Consider the following 21,480-nt stretch of genomic DNA (forward strand, 5'->3'; position numbering starts at 1 on the left):
TCACTGCCTGGCCTATTAGCTCTAACTTTTTATTGGCTAGCTCTTACATTTTAATTTAACCCATTTCTATTAATCTGTTTATCACCATGAGGCTGTGACTTTCAGAGTAAAGTTCTGTCTTACTCCAGCTGGGCTACATGGCTTCTCTCTGCCTCCTTTCTCCTTCTTTCTCTGAGCATTTCATTAAGTTTTTCCCACCTAGCTCTGTTCCCCTATAGCTCTGCTACAGGCTCAAAACTGTTTCTTTATTAATTACTGGTAATCATAGCATACAGAGGAAAATTCCACATTAAGTGAGAAAGGAGAGACAAACACCTCTAAAATCATTTAAAGATCCGTGGAAAAACCTGATAATCTTGTTTACTTAAAAAGACACAAGTAAAATTTATATGTGTATATATCATATATTTGGGTAACAGAACAAAGGGAAATGCTTCACTAAAAATTGTATACTAACAAAGAATCCACATTAGTGCCATGTATGAGAAAAATCTCTTTAAGTTGTTTACAAAGAGTTCCAGAGCTAGAAGGTAAGACTCTATTGCAGAAGACACTGTACTATATGAACACAGGACATGAAAGAATCAAGCAGCAAGTGACTTGGAAGCTTCCTGTTTACAAAGTAGCTCCTATTCTCTGCAAAGTGCTAACGAAGATACAAATTTTATGGTACAACCCGGTTCTAAAACCTAGGAACTGGATGAATAACCAACCTGTTAAGATGTCCTCAATAGTGCAATGATGGCCTCTTGGGAATAATCAACAGTGGTTTAAATGGAAAAAACACACAATCAGAGGGCTTTTATGTTTAGTACTGTAAACTTAGCTGTGCCCAGAGAGGTCATTGTTCCTATATAAGACACTCCCACTGAGAGTTTCTAAACTAAGCAAAATTTTAGGAGACTTCTCAGGGATTATTCTGGTAGATTCCAGGGAGTTGCTACCGCACTAGGTTTCTACATGCCACACAAAATGTCCACTTTTTCTAGCTGAGTCTCAAAGAGTACTCTCACCTTCTACACATCTCACCTCCTCCTACCCAGATGATCCTCCCTTTGCCAATTTCCACCTCCTATATTCAACATGGAAAATGTATTCAATTTCCCCTTTTCCAGGGAGTTCCATGCATATGCTTCTTGAGCTTTTCCTTCTTTTTACTTAGACTCTCTGTGTCTGTATATCATAGCATGACTATTCTTTACTTAACATTTAATGTTTATTTATAAGTGAATACAATTTTTTGTCATTGGGGTCTGTTTTATATCACTCAGGAAGATCTTTTCAAGTTCCATCTATTTGCCAGAAACTTTCAGAAATTATTTATTTTTATCTATTTATTTATATGTTCATACATACATTAATTCATTCATTAATTCATTTTAAAACAACTAAGTAGTACTTCATTGTGTAATGTACCACATTTTTTATATCCATTCATTGGCTGAGGGACAACTAGGTTTGTTGATGGAAGTTTCTGCCCCACCAAGTTCCACAGCCATTCAGTCCCAAAGAAATACACACAGGCCTACATTAATTACAAACTGGTTTGCCTATTAGCCAGGCTTTTTATTAACACTTTCTTACATCTTAAATTAGCCCATAATTCTTGTCTGTGTTAGTCACATGGCTTGGTACCTATTATCAGCGAGGCATTCTCATCTTGTTTCCTCTGTGGCTGGGTGACAACTGCAGACTGAGCCTTCTCTCTTCCCATAATTCTCCTGTTCTCAATGTCCCACCTCTACTTTCTGCCTGATTGCCTTGTTTAAACGTCCTACCTGACTACTGGCTAATCAGCATTTTATTAAAATACAAGTGAAAGTGAACAGACCATTGTCCCACAGCTGCTGTGTGGTTTTGCACTTACATCAGCAATTGAAAATTGTTTCTCTTGCTCAGTATCCTTGCCAGCATGATCTGTTATTTTTGTTATGGATCTTACTCATTCTGACAGCTATATAATGGAATCTCAAAGTAGTTTTGGTTTGCATTTCCCTGATGTCTGAGGATGTTGAACCCATCTTTATATGCTCCTCACCCATTTGAGATTTCTCTGTTGAGAATTCTTTTTTTGAAATCTGTACCCAATTTTTAGTTGGATTATTTGATTTGTTGACATATAACTTATTGAGTTCTTTACTTATTTTGGATTATAGATCTCTGTATATTTCTCTGACTGTGTGGAGTTGGTGAAAATTATTTTCCTATAGGGTACTGTTTTGCCTTGTTGACTGTGTCCTATGCTGTACTGATGCTTTTAAGTTTCATTGTGGTCTAATTTATTGATTGTTTTTCTTAACACCTGTGCTATTGGTGTTCTGTTCAGGAAGTTGTCTCCTGTTACAATTCATTCATGTCTATTTCCCAGTTAAGCTTCTAATAGTTTCAGTATACCTGGCTTTATTCTGATGCTTTTGTTCCACGTAGACTTGAGTTTAGTACAGATTGATATAGATGTATAAGTTTGTATTCTTCTATATGCTGACATACATCCAGTGAAACAAGGACCGTTTGTTGAAGATGCTTTATTTCATTCTTTTGTGTGTTTTTTCTTCTTTAGTAAAAAATAGGTATCCTACAAGAATAATCCTAACTGAGTATCCTAGTAATGATGGATATGGAGCCTTAACTATATTTTCTAACTAGCAAGGCTCTTAGCAATGGGACAGAGAAATCTACCCAGCTAAAAAATATTTGGCTTACAATATGTCCTGCCTGCAAGATGTTCTGGGCTAAAGTTTGTGCAGAACTTGTGGAAATGGTCAGTTCATGTTTCATGCAGCTTGAGGCCCATGCCATGAGAGGGAGTCCATACGTGATATTGCCTGGATGGCCAGGAAACAGGTAGGACAGATCAGAATCCAAGGATAGAACAAAAGAGGACCAATAACAACAACAAAGTCAATGAAATGATTACTAGTGACATTCTTCTATACTCATAGATTGGTGATTAAACCAATTGTCAGTCAAGAACACCACTAGAACATTGCTCAAAGAATTTTAGTAACCTGTGTTTCTAGTGGCTCACAGAGACAAAAATGACAAAGAATGACTCAATTGCTCTGAGCTAGGTCCTCTGACTATACCTTATGATTGTATAGCTTGGTATTCTTGTGGAGCCAAAAAGTGGGAATGGGGCCTTTTACTGACTATTTTGCCTACCTTTGGTATCTTTCCTTCCTATTGGGTATTCCTGGAACAAAAGTTCTGTTGTTGAAGGAAAATAGAGGAGAAATATATCTGGGAGATGGAGATGAGGGAGAAATGGGAGAAGTGGAGGAAGAGGCAAAGATGGAGATGAGGGAGAAATGGAAGAAGTGGAGGAAGAGGAAAATGTGGTCAGTATGTAATACATGAGAGAAGAATAAAAGAAAAAAAGTAAAGAAAATTCTAACTGTATTCTAATATTTAATTTTATACCCACAAATAAATATGTTCAAAAATAAGCTTTCTCTTTCAAAGAAGGAGAATAATGTCATGACATAACAGCTCAAAATACAGAAGACAAATGATTATAGGTTATTCATTCCAACTCCATACATTTAATGATGCAATCCCTATAGCTAAAATTTGGGGGAAATTGAAGACAGTTCAGAAAGATAGATCCAGAAGAGTAAATATCTGCTTCTACAGTGCATCTTTTAGATGGATACAGGGAATCTGTATCCATAAAACCTCAACAGTATGGTTGTCAAAACAAAATCTGCCTAAAGACAAGAGTAGTAAACATGTCAGTGTGGCTGAGAAAAGTTTCACAGGGTCCTTTTCCTAAATAGCTACAGTAATAAACTAAAGACTGTTGAGAATTGCAAGAAAGGGAAAGTGATTTTCTTCAGGGAAATAATCACTGATATGTTATTTAATCTCAAGTGATCAGATGCTCATGCATAAGCATATATACACATAGATAGATATTAAATAGTATGATTATATATACAGCATAGGTGAGTGAGTGTGGGTATTCTTGTGTTTACATACATATATGTAACCATTGTAATTGAATAAATGGAGATAAATTTAGCAAGGAGTCAAAGGGACATGAAGAGTATTGGAGAAGGAAGAAAGAATGGTAGAAATGATGTGAATACAGTATTTGTATATAAAATGTTAAAAATAATTCTCAAGGAAGCTTTGTAAAGAATGTCAAGATATGAATCATGATGTGGAACCTAGGGTATGACAAGGGTTTGGAAATAATTTTTACTTTTCCATCATATGTGAAAATGTTCATTGACTTAAATTTGTATTCACTAATGTAGCTATCATTATAAATTATTCCAGTGTTTCTCCCATTTATATTTTTCATTGCTTTTTACTGGTATCATTGTAATTTATGAAATAAACATATGATGTATGTTTATTACATTTCAGTCTTTTTTATTTTCACATTTTCTATTAAGTAAAATACAAATAAATAAACAGAACCTTTAGATGGGAAAGTCACTGCCTGTCCTTTTATTACTATGGGGGAATAATCTTTCTGGCAGTTCATTTTATTTTTTAAGAAATATGTAAAGATTGAGTAAAAATTGTTTTACAGAAAACCATTTAGGACAAATTTTCAGCCCTGAATAAAAGAAATGTCTTTTACCCATTCCTGAATTGAATCATTTATGAAATTACACAAGATGCTCTTCAGTAGCTGACAAGCAATTCCCTGGTATTTCCAGAAATGGTATTTTCAGCAATGGGATAAGATTGATTTCCATATAGCTTTTATTATAGAGAAATATTACACTAAGGAACCATGACACCAAATTTCAATCATTTTACATCTTGAGTGTAGTGATTGAAAATTCTCATTTCAAATTGCAAACTGTTTTATTTTGTGGAATGTCTCTCACAGAATTAAGCTGTTAAGGTGGCATTAATAGAAAAATATTTTAAAACTTTATCAGCATTATACATTCTTTTCATTTAGGATGTCTTCATATGGAATATTTTCATATGAAAGTGAGAAAATTATGAGTGGTGTTCACTGGAGTAATTCATATGTATTTATCTATATGTAGTTTCTAGTTGACAACATTACATAATGATTCTATTTCTTATAAAAATATTGCTATTAATGATAAATAAAATATTTACATACCTCAAATTTTATGCATACAACATGACTTTCAATTGAACAATTTTGCAATATTTTAAAAACGTTTCTCCTCAAAGTATAAATTTACATAAAGAACAAAAGATCATAGGTTAACTGAAATACATAAGTCCCTATCTTTGGGTCTCTACTATATACATTAATATATTTAAAATTTTTCAAGTTGTTCCAATTCACAATGATTATGATATCTTTTGATTGTTTGAGTTCTAAACACACATTGGTGTGCCATTCTGTAACATATGTTATTACTATGGATGTCCATATGCCTTACAACAGTGAATATTTAAATGAAAATGTGTGAAGTAAAATAAAATGCGGTCAAGATGAAAAAAACGTAATTACCAATGACAGTCTAAAATTAACTGCAGGCTTTGCTTTCTTAGAAACCACTTTTATCACTTTGATACCACTTCACAAAAATATTCTTCATAATGGATTTTGCAAACATGAAGATTATGAAAATATTGACCACTGTGATAGAAAAATAGAGTATGGGAAGTAGAACTTACAGTATAATTTTAAATGATAGAAATGGATTTCATTCTCTAAAAACTTTCCAAAATTAATATGCAGAAAAGTAATATCTAAAAAGCCATTAATCACGCTTCTCCAACTTCTGAGACATTAGTATCCTAAACTTTAGAATCACTTGCCTGTGTATGTAAGTCTGTATATATACAATCATTATCCTGGTTTGTACACATCATTTATACATGCAACAATGAATGCAGAGTGATAGTTTATTAATGAATTTTATAATGGCATCAAAACCTTGTTTAAAAGACATGTCTTAGTTCCAAAAGAAAATGTTATAATCTGTCTTTGGAAAACTGAAAACATATATGCATTCTAATTGACTATATTAACTGAAATACATTCATTGCTAAATTTTATAAAGTAAAAACTTAGAAAGAGATGTAGAAGTAATCCGAATTTATAAAAGGATAACAGAGAAATTCTTCACTTTCAATTTTGTAGGAAATTGTTATTGTCTGGGAAGCCATGAAAGTTAAAACACGAGCTATCAAGTAGGTGGCAAAAATATTTTATTCTAAATTTTTATCCCTATAGTGTCTTGAATATCCAGAAAAGACAGATTGATCTAGAATATATTAATATGACACTAAATTTAGAATTCAATGAATCACACAAATAATAGAATATATTCAAAAGGAATGTTAGAGTGAGAGTGTGGTGTGTGTGAGTGTGGGGGGTAGGAGAGATGGAGACAGAGAAACAGAGAGCAAGAGAAGAGGAGATGTAGAAACAGATTTGAAATTTCAGATGTGAGAAAAACATTTGACTCAAAAGCTATGAGCAAAGTTAAAGATAGTGAAAAGAAAGGAGACTGAAAACAAAATTGCAATCTGTAGAACAGTTTTAAAAAGAAAATAAAGTAGAAATGTAAACAATAAAAAGAATGAAATTTGGAGAGTTTTCCTAGCATGTAAGTTATTTCCAAAGGTTGCTTTCTGTGTGAATGTGTTCTCAAATTTGTCTGGAGAACATGAAATTTTAAAGAAAATTTAAAGAACACTTGACTTATTCATAGTAAATCAATACCTATTGTCTATACATTACTTCTGTCTATTTTAGCATCAGTAAATTGTTTTATGAAATATGGAACACATTTTCATTCAGACCTTGTATAGATATAGTATAAATATAATTTTATTTATATATTATATTTATAAATTACATTACATTAGAATCAAATGAAAGGAGCATTTATGCATAAAAGAGCATAAACATAAAAAATAATTTAGATCTAAAATTTAGTATGGGAAATAAAAATTTAGTTAAAAGTGATAACCAGATGTTTTTTAGAAAATAAATTTCAAGGTAGAATCACATAACTAGACAGTAAAAAAAACAAACAAACTTCATAAATAGAACATGTTAGAAACCATAGGTGAATTAAGTGTGAAGATTGAAGAGGAAAAGAAAGTGGGGGAAAGATAAAAAAGAGGAAACAGAAAAAGAGATGTTAGAAGAAGGTTATGGACAATGAAAGTGAGCAAGAATGTAGAATTCAGATGTAATGAATTTGACACTTTTTCTTTTAAAAAACAAAAAATTTTAATGAGAAACCTGGAGTTAAATAATCTATGCTAAAAATTTGATATTATAATATTAATATATATTTCATGATATGAACATCGGTAAAATAGGATAAAATTTGTAACTATTCTTCAAATAAATAAAAATTTTATATAAATGATTTTTTCTTAGTAGAAATGAAATGGAGTGTATACAGGAGCATCTCTGATACAGGGTGGTACTCTTGATAAACCTATCCATAAAGTCTGTGACCTATAATGCTGTATAGCCTGCAGGATATGCTGGAGCAACAGTGGCACAAAACTTGCAACCAATCAATAGCTGACTTGACTTAAGGGCCACTCCATGAGACAGAACCTATACAAGGCATGACTGAGTGACCAACAATCAGACAAGATAGCAAAGGAACCTAGTATAAAACCAAGTAATACTGCTCTAAACAAACAAACAAACAAACAAACTAAAAAACTAAACTAAACTAAACTAAAAACAAAAACAAACCAAAACAACATGCAAAAATCAAAAAAGCAATAAAATGAAAAAAATGACCACTAGTCATTTCTCAGCCATCATCATAGAATTTTCGTCCTCCAGCAAGTGAGAACAAATACAAAGACACACAGGTGGACATTTTCCAAAGAAGGGGAAACTTTGAAACACACAGCCCTAAATGACATGTCTTCATCAAATCTCTCCTCTCAGAGCTCAGAGAATCTCACAGAGGATTGGTATTTATTATAGCTTTCAGATTGATATTTTCATGGGACTCCTGAGTGTGTGAATGAGTAGATCTCTGATGATTTTGCCTTCTTTTCCTTGTGTTTGTCTTTTCCAACTATGCTTATATTAGCTTATTATATCTTGTTTTGCTATATGTTATTATTATTATTATCCATTAGAAGTCTGTCAGTTTTCTTATGAGAAACAGAGAGCAAGTGGATCCAAATAGGAGATACTGTAAGAAACTTGGAGGAATAGAGGGAAAGGGATATATTATGTGAGAAAGAAAGATCTATTTTCAATGAAAGAAGAAAAAAAACTGTTAAAATAAAATAGTAAAAATCCAGATTATTTCATTTGACTTAATGATATCTCATCATCATAATGAGATAACAGTCTAAATTTAGGGTTTAGATCAATAGAGAATGTCCTTGCTGTGGACACTTGAGCATCTTAGTTCAAATTTCTGGGCACAGATACTATAGGTGAGTTTGCTGGCATGCACTTGTAATCCCAGGGCTTGGGAAACTAGGACTAGCAGCTCCGCAGGGCATGCTGGCTCATCTGCCTCACCTAATCACAAGTCAGATCATTTAATTATAGAATCTATCTCAGAAACAAACAAAAAGCAAAAGGACAAAAACAAAACTCGTAAATTGAGAAGAAACTGATAAACAACACTGTACATTTACCTTTGTCGAATAACCACACAACATACACACACACATGCACATGCACACACACAGTAGAAATCTTCAAGTGAAAAACGATTGGCACCTAAAAATTTAATATTAATCATTATTTAAAGGTTCTACAAATTTTTATGTCCTAAATAGTCTCAAAGTAGAAATAGCGGAATGATCAGAAGGAAAAAGAATAAACATAACTACTAATGCTTTGTTATAACTAAAATATGCATAAACATGTACATATGTAAATTTTAAAAGGACAATTAAGGTAAATAAATCAATTCTTCTCTTATAGACATTTAAAAGACATAGCAAATACAACTGTAGAAATTAGAAATATAAATAGAGATAAATATTTGAGAATAAAAATATTGGTATTGGTGATTTAACTCAAATATTTCATGAACTTAATCTATGACATAATGTCTATGGGATATTTGCCTTAACTATATAGAATAATAAGTTGAATTTTTACATGCTAATATACTCAAATGAGTTTAATAGCTTACTTTTTACCAAAACTCATATGGGCATGAGACATGAATAACAAACAAATTGCTTTACCAGGCGAGACAGGCCTGTCTGAAATGGATAAGTAGCCTAGTTAATCCTTACAAGTGCCTATCATCTCTGTCACTTGTCACTTTGGTGATAACAGTAGTGTGGTCTGGTGATATGTAAATATATCCATGTGTCATTCTCCTGAGCGTTACAGGACACCACTTGGTGACAGGAGTATGCAACTGGACTGAGTGACAGCTTGGTGACAAAAATAAAACATGGCAAAGTACATGTTTTAGTGTGCCTGATCTGCCAAGGCCAGTGTGTCAGAGGGCAGAAGAAGGTGCTATAAGACTTTAGAATATATTCATAACCTAAAACTAGAGGTATTCTGAATATATACATACTGAAAATCTATGGAAGGCACAAACATCCACTCTCTTCTGATTAGTGGCAGAATGTAAATACTTTAATACAATTTAATATTCATTAAATGCCCTGATTAGTTCTTAGCAAAAAATAATCAGAGAGTTTATTTGTAATTTACTACCTTAAGGAGCAGAGGTATCCACAGAAGCTTGAATGTTCCAATGCACATTATATAGATGATTTAGTAACTAAAAGTCTACTGTACCTTTCTAAGCATCAGCATTCTTCTTACAAAATATGGAAAATTGTATACACCTTTTTTGTGGTAATACAGTTTTCATTTATATAATAAATGCTATTTCTGTTATACAGACACACAGACACACACACATGCACGCACGCACACACACACTTATTGTTCTCTAACACAGTGAAAACCTTCAGTAAAAACCAGCTATGTACATAAAGTAATTTACTGATTGAATTCACTGTTTCCTTAATATGGCTTAAGAATTGCAGAATTGCAATAGTCATTGAGCCTTAGGAATGTGTGATCATCATTATGTGCATGTTGTGCATGTGTGTTTGTGTGTGTGTGTGTGTGTGTGTGTGTGTGTGTGTGTGAGTGATATGTGTCCCATATAGTGCTAAACAATCTGAAATTTCTTATTCTCCCCACATGAATTAGTTAATGTTCTCTGCATTAATCATCATCTATTAAAGAAAATGCTTTCCTGTTGTGGGTTGAGAGATGCAATGCATTTTGATATACTACAAATCATCAGGAGTCGGTCTAATGATGTATCTATTTAGGAAACTTATATAGTAGGTTCTTTCCTAAGGCACATGACCTTCCATCTTCTGCATGCAGATAACAAACTTTATAAGCACCATTTGCGAACCTGGAAACAGGTTTTCAGTTCTGAAAGCTGCTATTCATGCAGTGGAGAAGAAAAGCAAACTTTCCTAGTTAAGACAGTGTACAGATGATACCGGCAAACCTAAATATTTCAACAGAAAAGAATAAAGAGATCACGAATAATAGGCTCAAAGACCTTTAATTATGGTTAGAATCCACTTATGAGTGAATACATACCTTGTTCCTCTTTTTGGGTCTGGCTTACCTCACTCAGTAAAGCGTTTTCTATTTCCATCCATTTGCATGCAAAATTCAAGATGTCATTGTTTTTTACCGCTGAGTAAAACTCTAATGTGTATATGTTTCACACCTTTTTTAACCATTCTTCTATTGAGGGGCACCTAGGCTGTTTCCAGGTTCTGGCTATTACAAATAGTGCTGCTATGAACATAGTAGAACAAATGCTTTTGTAGTATGTTAGGGAATCTTTAGGGTATATTCCCAAGAGTGGAATTGCTGGGTCCTGAGGGAGGTTGACTCCCAGTTTCCTGAGAAACCGCCACACTGATTTCCACAGTGGCTGCACGAGTTTGCATTTCCACCAACAATGGATGAGTGTTCCCCTCACCCCACATCCTCTCCAGCATAGGCTATCGTTGGTGTTTTTGACTTTAGCTATTCTGACAGGTGTAAGATGGTATCTCAAAGTGGTTTTGATTTGCATTTCCCTGACCTGATCGCTAAGGAGGTTGAGCATGACCTTAAGTGTCTTCTGGCCATTCGAAGTTCATCTGTTGTGAATTCTCTGTTAAGTTCAGTACCCCATTTTTTAATTGGGTTAATTAGAGTTTTAGTGCCTAGTTTCTTGAGTTCTTTGTATATTTTGGAGATCAGACCTTTGTCTGATGAGGGGTTGGTGAAGATCTTCTCCCAGTCAGAAGGCAGCCTTTTTGTCCTACTGACAGTGTCCTTTGCTTTACAGAAGCTAAATAAGAAGATGAACCTGATGAAGATTATTTAGCTATCCACCAGGAGGTAGGAAATAGACAAGAGTCCCAGGTAACCTCGGGTGCATGGGGGGGTGGGAGGGTTGATGGAAGGGGAGAGTGTTAGAGAGAAGGGAGTAGGGGAGGAACGGGGAAAGCTCGGTGGCCTGGGATGGGGGGGGAGGGAGGAAGGATGAATATGGGATCAGGGAAGAATATATTTCAACTAAGGGAGTCATTTTAGGGTTTACAGGAGACTTGATTATATATGGGATCCCAGGTCCAGGGAGAGATCCCCCAGATTGTTCTCTGGACAGAGGAGAGGGTGCCTGAATCGGCCGTGGCCCATAACCATACTGATGTATATTTTGCTTATCACCATAGATCCTTCATCTGGCGAAGGACGGCGATACAGTCGGAGACCCACATTGGTGCACCGGACTGAGCCCCCCGAGGTCCAAATGAGGAGCAGAAGGAGGAAGAACATGAAAAACGAAATCAGTACTGCGAGGGATGCTATCACCCACTGATACAAGGGAACGGATCTAATGAGAGTTTACCAAGGCCAGTTGGACTGGGACTGAACGAGGAGGTGATCTAACCAGATTCTCGGAATTTGGCCAGATTCTCTGACTGTGGCTGGCCCGAAGTCTTTCTGAAAAGCCATTGACTATGATACTGGGACCTGTTTCCTCTGCATATACTGGATTTTGGGGATCCAGTCTGTTTTGATGCTCACCTTCCTGGACCTGGAGGGAGGGGGAATGAACTGGAACTTCCCACAGGGCAGGAAACCCTGACTACCCTAAGGGACGAAGGGGGAGGAGGAGAGGGAGTGGGGGGAGTGGGAGGGTGTTGGGGGGGGGCGGAAATGGAAACTTTTATAATTTAATAAAATTTACTTAAAAAATAAAGAAGTTCAAGATTATGTTCAGCTGTATAATAAATTCGAGGTCATCCTGGAAAAAAAAAGAATAAAGAGAGATTATTTCATCTATTATTCTGCAAAAATCCTTTAAATTAACCAAAGACTTTAATATAAAACATTACATTTCCTAACTGTTAGATGGTAACAGAAAATATATCAAGAAATAACAATAGAAAATTATTTTTCAGAAGTCTTTGGTAACTCTGAAAATAATGCCAAAATTAATCAACAGAACTCATATTAACAATCTTCTTTATATCCCACATAATCAGTATACTAATGAGAAGGTAACTGGCAAAACAGGACAAAAATTTTCCTTTGTATATATTACAGAAAATTTGTCTCTAGAATTTCAAGAGACTGAAAAGATTGTGCAACATGTAAACAAATCATTCAACACTGAAAAGACTAACAAGAGAAACACATTTATAAATATGTATTACATGTGACCAATAAATACATGAAAAATAATATAATCTCATAAGTTGTTGTAAAGGCTTCTGTATGAAAACTACCTTGAACTTGTTTCTTACTGCAGTCAGAATGTCAGACATTAAAATTTTAAACAAACAGAAATACTAGTAATTTTGTGAACAAAAAGAAACCCTTATATAATGCTGGGGGAATGTAAACTAGTCAGGCCATTAAGGAAGCAAATTTGGAGATTTCCCAGCAGACTAAAAATGCATCTAGAATATGGATGCACCATACCACTTTCGGTGATTTCAGAAATGATTCTAATTAAATATATCAGAGATAAACTTACACACTAGAGTTTGTTGCTTTAGTATTCAAAAGACATGTCAGGGAGCCAGACTATGAGCCCAATCATAGAGAAATAGACAAGGGAAATATGACCCTTATATACAATGAGAATTTTCAATTATATAGAATAATTAATTTTTGTCATTTTCATTAATATGTAGGCTACTTGATATCATCATTTCAAATGAAATATTTTCCCTCATATGAGTTTCCTATATTCTATATACTTATACAAATTCATGTTTGTATATAACAAACTAAAAAGTGAAGTTATCTAAACATAATGAGAACATGGAGATAGAGATTGTGTATTCAGTGGGCAATTTGCCAAATGCAATATGTAACTGTAAATACTTTTAAAAGGATGAACTGTACTGAGATTTGGTAAATAACACTGAACCAAAATAAGAAACAATACAGAAGACAAAGTTAATAAATCTCCATGGCCATGTAAGTTAAGGAAATATTCTTTTAATACTTAATTCTTAATAACCATAACTTGTGAGTCAGATATATTATAAAATAAAACTTTTATTGATAAAGATAACTATGACATGTCCTAACTAAGTGCATCATAATCAATATTTTCCTGCAACATGTAGTGCGTATACATAAAGCAACCAAAGAAAGGAATGAACATAGTCAATTAACTATTGTATGTGACATCTAAAAATATTATTATATCAGGTTGAATATTTAGTTGACTATGTCCATTCTTTTCTTTGGTTTTTTATTAGTTCTCTGAAAATCTCATCTCTTGTGTTTTCCCTATATATCCTCTTTCCAGATCCTTTTCCACTTCTGTTCCTGACCCAAATTTGTACCCTTTATTTTTTCCAGCAAGAACACTTAGCACTATTAATGTATTATTCAATGTATGGCTATTTTTAATTAAAATTTCAACAGATTTTTACACGATGTGGTTGTTTGAATAACAGTGGTCTCCATAGGCTCTTGTATATTATTTTACTATTTGGTCCTCAGGGAGTGAATGGTACTACTTGATAGAGATCAGGAAGCATGGCCATATGGGAGTAGGTGTGACTTTGTTGGAGGAAGTATGTCACTGCAGGTGTGTTTTAGGGTTTCAAAAGCATAGAACAGGCCTGGTGGCTGTGTCTTTCTTTTGTCTTTTGATGTGGTTGAAGAGCTCTAACATACTTCTCCCATACCATGTCTACCAGTTTGTGTTATGCTATCTGCCTTAATCATAGTAGATTAAATCTGAAATCATAAGCAAAGACAAGTTAAATGTTTTCCTCTTAGAAGAGCTGCCTTGGTCATAGTACCTCTTTATAGTAATAGAACATTGACTAAGACACATTAGTACAACATTTGAATCATAGAATATTTTCTTTTGCACCTGCAACTCCTCCTTGTACTCCTCAAATTAATTACCTCTTAGGTATTTATCATGAAACACACACACACACACACACACACACACACACAATACAATCATGCACAAATAAATGCAGTGTGTTGACTCCATTTATTGTTGCTCCTGTTATCTTTATGTTTGATCTCTTAAAATGTGATGGTCAATCATGGCGCTCAACACTGGAAGACTGATTTCTTTTCTTATTTCTCAGCTATTAATGGCTTATACCACTTCATCTAGTGCTCTAGTCCTGTAAACTTTCCCCATCCACATTGGCATGTCAACTAATATTGTGGGGGTCTTGTTCAGCAACCATGGTGATTAATTTTTGTGGTTGAGCTCTACTCTCATATATAGTTAACAGTATCTAGTGACAGACAACCTGGCGTTCCGATTTGTGTAATCTTTGACTTCTTCTTCCATATGCTTCATCTTTCCTGAGCTTAAAGTGTAGGTGTTGATGTGTCACTTGGATATACACATGGTCAATTTTTCTCTATAATTGGAATAACAATGAATTTACATGTATGAATCCAATAAATTTTAAATTAATGCTTTATAGTGTTATGCTCAAAAACTGAGACTTTCATGCTTTCACCAGCCCAGGTATAATAGTACAAATTTTTTTCTCTATATCTTGACTTAACTATGAGATATGAGTAATATTAAAATAAATATCATTGAGATTTGGAAAGTTTCTTTTAAATACAAAATGTCTTACACACACTGTCAAACGTTTTTATTTTATATATGATACTCTTATGCTAGTAATAATGGAAAATTTACTTAAAATGAATTCAAGTTGTTGCTTGTCCACTCTTATTTTTCAATTAGGAAAGACTCTTTGATGTCTTTTAAGTACGTTCACATATTTAGTCAAGTGAACTTACAAAACTGAATGTAAAAACCATTGTTCCCACTCTCTCACTTATTCACCATTTACAGTTATCAGCATGAACTCATCAACATAAGCTTTAAAATACACACATGTCAATTACTATCCTCTGTGTAGGTGTTGGTATGCTATTTCAAGGCCAACTCTTCAGGAAAATTCCAATTCTATTCTACCAGGTGCCAAGAGAAAAATGTTATTCCCAATTACCTACTAATGATTCATTATTGAGCATTATACAAACAAAGACAAGCAATCAAAACAATAATCATATAAAATCTGTTAATATAAACTGTGTCACCAAGTATGAAGGACAAAGTCATTCACTCATTTTCTCCTTAAAAAAAAAAAAGAACAAAATTAAATAAAATAAGGTAAAACAAAAACTATCTCATCTAATTTGAACGGGATTAACCAATAGAATGAAAGGACCCAAGAGAATGCACAAGAATCTGAAATCCATCTGTTAGTAGACTCAGGAATACCATAGATACACTAATCAGAAAGTTATATATACAGAGGACTGGGAACAGACCAGGGAGCCCCTGGATTGCTGTCTTGGTCTCTTTGAGTTCCTGCGAACTTTGATCAGTGTGATTCAGAGGAAATTGTTTTCTTTGTGTCTGTCATTATATCCTACAATCTTTCTGTCTTTGTTCCACAAGATTCCCTGAGCTCTGCGGGGAGAAATTAGAGGGAGACATCCCATCTATAGTTGTGTGATCCAAGATCTCTCTCACTTTGTGTAATTTCTGGCTGTGAGTCTTTATACTTATTTCCATCATCAGTAGGAAGATGTTTCTAAGAGAGAATACATTTTAAAAGCAATTAAAATAAGGTACAAATAGTAGTAAATATGTAACTTATTGTAAAATCAGCACATACCTGTTGAAAATTAAATACTGCAATTTCCTATAAGATTTTTAATAATTGTCATATTGCAAAGCTATTTAAAATCTGTAAGTCTCTAGTTGAGAACAGCAAGATTTGTGTTTCCCACCTAAATTCCAAGCTAAATCTAACTAGTACACATACTGACTATTTAAATTACAATCTGATAGTTTCATTTATTCTCATAGAATAAAAACGCATAAAAATGACATTGCATCAAAGTGTATATTATCAATTTATCACAGCTTAAATGTGTAAAATATTTGTTTTCTTCATATTGATTTCTATCATAGTTTTTGCCTTTGTTAAATTTGGGTGTTGGAATCTACCTATTTTTAATGATTAAGTGTGAATCTTCTTCAGAGAGGCATGGCCAGCCAAATGACTTTTGCATAAAATTAAAATATCAACTTTATATCTATTACCATGCACAAAACTCAAGTCCAAAAGGATTAAAGACCTCAATATTAATCTGACCACACTGAACCTGATAGAAGAGAAAGTGGGAAGTAGTCTACCAGACATGAACACAGGAGACCACTTCCTAGGTAGAACCCTAGTAGCACAGACAATAAGAGCAACAATGAATAAATGGGATCTCGTGAAACTGAGAAGCTTCTGTAAAGCAAAGGATACTGTCATTAAGACAAAAAGGCTACCTTCTGACTGGGAGAAGATCTTCACCAACCCTTCATCAGACAAAGGTCTGATCTCCAAAATATACAAAGAACTCAAGAAACTAAACACTAAAACTCTAAATTAACCCAATTAAAAAATGGGGTACTGAACTGAACAGAGAATTCTCAACAAAAGAATTCTCAATTCTTCAAATGGTCAAAGGACACTTAATATCATGCTCAACCTCCTTAGTGATCAGGGAAATGCAAATCAAAACAACTTTGAGATACCATCTTACACCTGTCAGAATAGCTAAACTCAAAAATACCAATAATAGCCTATGCTGGAGAGGATGTGGAGTGAGGGGGACACTCATCCATTGTTGGTGGGAATTCAAACTTGTACAGTCACTTTGGAAATCAGTGTGGCGGTTCCTCAGGAAACTGGGAGTCAACCTCCCTCAGGACCCAGCAATTCCACTCTTGGGAATATACCCAAGAGATGCCCTATCATACTACAAAAGCGTTTGTTCAACTATGTTCATAGCATCTGTATTTGTAATAGCCAAAACATGGAAATAACCTAGGTGCCCCTCAATAGAAGAATGGTTAAAGAAGGTGTGGATCATATACACATTGGAGTTTTACTCAGCGGTAAAAAAAAAAAAAATGACATCTTGAATTTTGCGTGCAAATGGATGGAAATAGAAAACGCTTTACTGAGTGAGGTAACCCAGACCCAAAAATAGGAATATGATATGTACTCACTCATAAGTGGATTCTAGCCATAGTTAAAGGACATTGAGCCTATAATTAGTGATCCTAGAGAAGCTAAATAAGAAGGTGAACCTGAAGAAAATCATATAGTTATCCTCCTGCATACTGGAAGTAGACAAGATTGCCAGGCAAAACTTGGATGCACGGGGGTGTGTGGAGGGGTGGAGATGAGGGGAGATGTGTAGCGAGAGGGGAGAAGGGGAGGATTCGGGAAAGCTTGGGGGAATGGAATGGGTGTGATGGGGGAAGGGTGGATATGCGAGCAGGGAAGTAAATATCTCAACTAAGGGGGCCATTTTAGAGTTTTCAGGAGACTTGATTCTACAGGGGTTCCCAGGTCCCCAGATTGTTCCTTGGGCAGCAGAGGAGAGGGTGCCTGAACTGGCCTTGTCCCATAGCAACACTGATGAATATCTTGCATATCACCATAGAACCTTCTTCTGGCCGTCGATGGAGATAGGAACAGAGACCCACATTGGAGCAGTGGACTTAGCTCCCAAGGTCCAAATGAGCAGAAGGAGAGAGAACATGAGCAAGAAATTCAGGACCATGAGGGGTGAGTCCACCCACTGAGACGGTGGGACTGATCTAATGGGAACTCACCAAGACCAGCTGGACTGGAAGTGATGGAGCATGTGATCAAACTGGACACTCTGAATGTGGCTGGCAATGACGGCTGCCTGAGAAGCCAAGGACAATGTCACTGGGTTTGGATTCTACTGGATGGACTGAGTTTGTGGGAGCCTGGTTTGTTTGTATGCTCACCTTTATTGATCTGGATGGAGCGGGGAGGACCTTGGACTTCCCATGGGACTGGGAACCCTGACAGCTCTTAAGACTAGAGAGGGAGGGGAAGGTGGGGAGAGGAATGGAAAAGGGAGGTGGGAAGAATGTGGAAATTTTTAATAAATAAATTAATTAATTAAAAAAAGTGTATGTGAGTTCTAAGAAAGCACAGGATAGTACCCTCTTTCTTCTTTTAAAAAGAGAGAGAAGGAAAGCTTGGAGTTGGATAGATGGAGAGGATCTGGGAGGAGATGGGGGAAGGAAAACCATGATCAGAATATTTTGCATTCAAAAATGGATTTACATTATAAAAGAAAGTATGTGAGTCATATTTTCAAGTTTGTCAACAATTGCAGTTGAAAGGGATATAAGTAGAAACAAATATACAGAAATAAAAAAATGGATGTTAAAGAAACTGTACATATATTTTAGTGGAAAAAATATTTACTTAATCTTACTGTATTAAAATACATGGAAAATAAAAAATTTGATAATATTAGATCAAGCACAGAATAAGAAAATATAGTCAGATCTAAAAGGAGAAATGGAAATCCAGAAATATTTGGAAAATAAGGTTTGTTTATATACACATTATTATTCCACTAATAAACTTTTACAGAGAGAGAGTCTACCTGACTTGATAATGTAAATTCAACAAAATATTTGCAAACAAATAATAGTTATCTTTTATAAGATATTTTGAAACAATAATGAGATTTTACAAAAATATTAAAGGAAAACGTATTTTTTCTAAAAATCAATAGAAGCAAGAGATTTATATGAGAAAATGACAAATTTATTTCATGATTGATTATACAAAATCCTAAATACATTAATAGCAAAGTTAAGTTAGTATATGAAAAGGAGCACATATTTAGCAGGTGAGAAATAGTGTTTGTATCAAATATTTACATTCAGTAAGCAGCAGTAAAAAATTATCGGATTAATTAAATAACAACACACTTATGTGATATATGTATGCTACAATGTTTTACAGCAAGGAAGCTGCTTAGCAGCATTTTTGAAAAGAGTAACTCTCCTAATATCATGACTTTCTTAAGATCTGTAACAAAGATGGTACCCTTGGACCAATCCCTAATATTACTGCAATCATAAAATATCAAAAGACTTTCATAATGTTCTTAAATGTTGCATTTATCTATCAGGGTTTAGCTTTGGACTTTGTACCTGAACTCATTGTCTCTATTTGTTTGGTTGTTAGACCAACTGAATGTTTACACATTTTGGATAATATGAATATGAGAGTAAAATTATCCCTCTGCCATGCTTATTTTATTTATTTTGTTTATAGACTCCTTAGAAATTGCTGTAACACATGGTAACTCTAATTTCAATTATCAACAAACCTCCATATTCTTGTTCATACAGTTTGAACAGTGTTTGTAGAAATATAAGACTCCACAGGCCTGTGCACAAGTCTTATTTTTCAAGTCTCATTAGAATTTGTTATTTAGTTGTTTTTATATATAATTCTTATTGGGACAAAACTCTGATGGGGAAGGATATATAAAGCGATCTGTAATTCATAAATCTGTTGTCCATTTGTTTGTCATTTTTATTAGTTTTTGAGATTATTATATAATTGCAATATTACCCTTCCTTGTTCTCTCTCTACCATCCCATATGTCCCAGCAGGCTGTTATTGGAATTCCTGGCTGTTAGGGTTCTGGAAAAGTCTGACAAAAGATCACCATTCAAGTATGTAATCATTACGAGCGTTTATTATTCCAGTATGGTGGGACCATACTTTCCATATAAAGGCAAAATGATGATGATTCCCAAAGAAGCTCACAGGCTTCTCTTAAGCATAGCTAAGGGGAGTTCCTAGAGCAATTATGTCATTTTAGATATGATTGTCTTAAACAACTGGCAGTCTTATTAGTCTCTCCTAATTGACTATGACCAACAACAGTTTCTCCATTTTGGAGCAGACTTGTACAAGTTGTACTGTGTGATGTAGACTGATTGTCCTTTAATAGTGGCTCCCTCAGAAAATGTTTACTCAATCTCAGGAAGCTGAAATTGAGGCCTGATCACTAAGAGAAGACTTAGCAGTCTGTTATGGTGTTTGCTTGTCTTCTCAATGGCCACTATTTTCCCTAACTGCAATTGCATACAAAAATATATATGCATAACCATATATATAAACATATAAAATATATAATATAACTTTTTCAGTTCTTATAATATTACATGCAATTTTTAAGTGCTAACCATCTGTCATTAGACAACAAACTGGAAAAACAAAATAAACTACAGTATAGAGCCCAGTTGTATCTTTGGTTGCTCTTGTTGGAGTCCCCATTTTATTCTACCAACACATTTTCAGATATGGAACTTTCAAAGATTATTGGCAATTCAGTATTTTCTACTTCATACAATTGATTATTTTCTTTACTGTGAACAAAATTTACAGCTTACTAGATCAGCACTGTCTAATTTCATTATCAAAATTTGTGCATATTCTATGAGGAAATAATAACCTCTACCAATGTGCAAATGCAATTCTTCCATTTGTTTAGAGCACCAAGGATTTAACTCTTCAATCTATTTTGAACTGTTTACAAAACATGATCTGTACATTAGAGAATAATCTAACGTAATACATGCAATCATTTAAAAGGGAATTACATCAAAAATAGCAGTCAAGTTTATTTTTATGACCTAGAAGCATGTCTTAGATTGATCTTCTCTGATATGGTAAGAATTAAAATACATAAAAAATTTCATGTACAGCAGCACACAGCAAGAAAATGTCGCAGACAGAGCAGCATAATCAATTGAAAGAAACCACTTTTACTAAATGTAAAGAAACATACCACTGTGATGGCCATCTGAAGTGGGGAGAGAAAGCCTGCTCCTCATGCCTTCATACTCATGTTATTCTCAAGCTCAGAGCCTCCCTTCATCATGGGGGCTTGAACACTACTAATTTGTTTCGAGCAATTTCTGTTGCCCATGAAATCTGCTATTACATAACAGCTGCATTGCAGTCATCTGTTTACTTAGTTACTTCATGAAATTATAGGGACCATAACTTTTAGACTTTATAGACTTTCCCCATTTCTGTTTTATGCAAAGAAAACCCAAACAAATTATTTCCATGTTTTCCTTTGTAAGGAAGGTC

The sequence above is a fragment of the Myodes glareolus genome, chromosome 1 (assembly GCF_982192425.1).
Source record: "Myodes glareolus chromosome 1, mMyoGla1.1, whole genome shotgun sequence".
NCBI classification, from domain to species: domain Eukaryota; kingdom Metazoa; phylum Chordata; class Mammalia; order Rodentia; family Cricetidae; genus Myodes; species Myodes glareolus.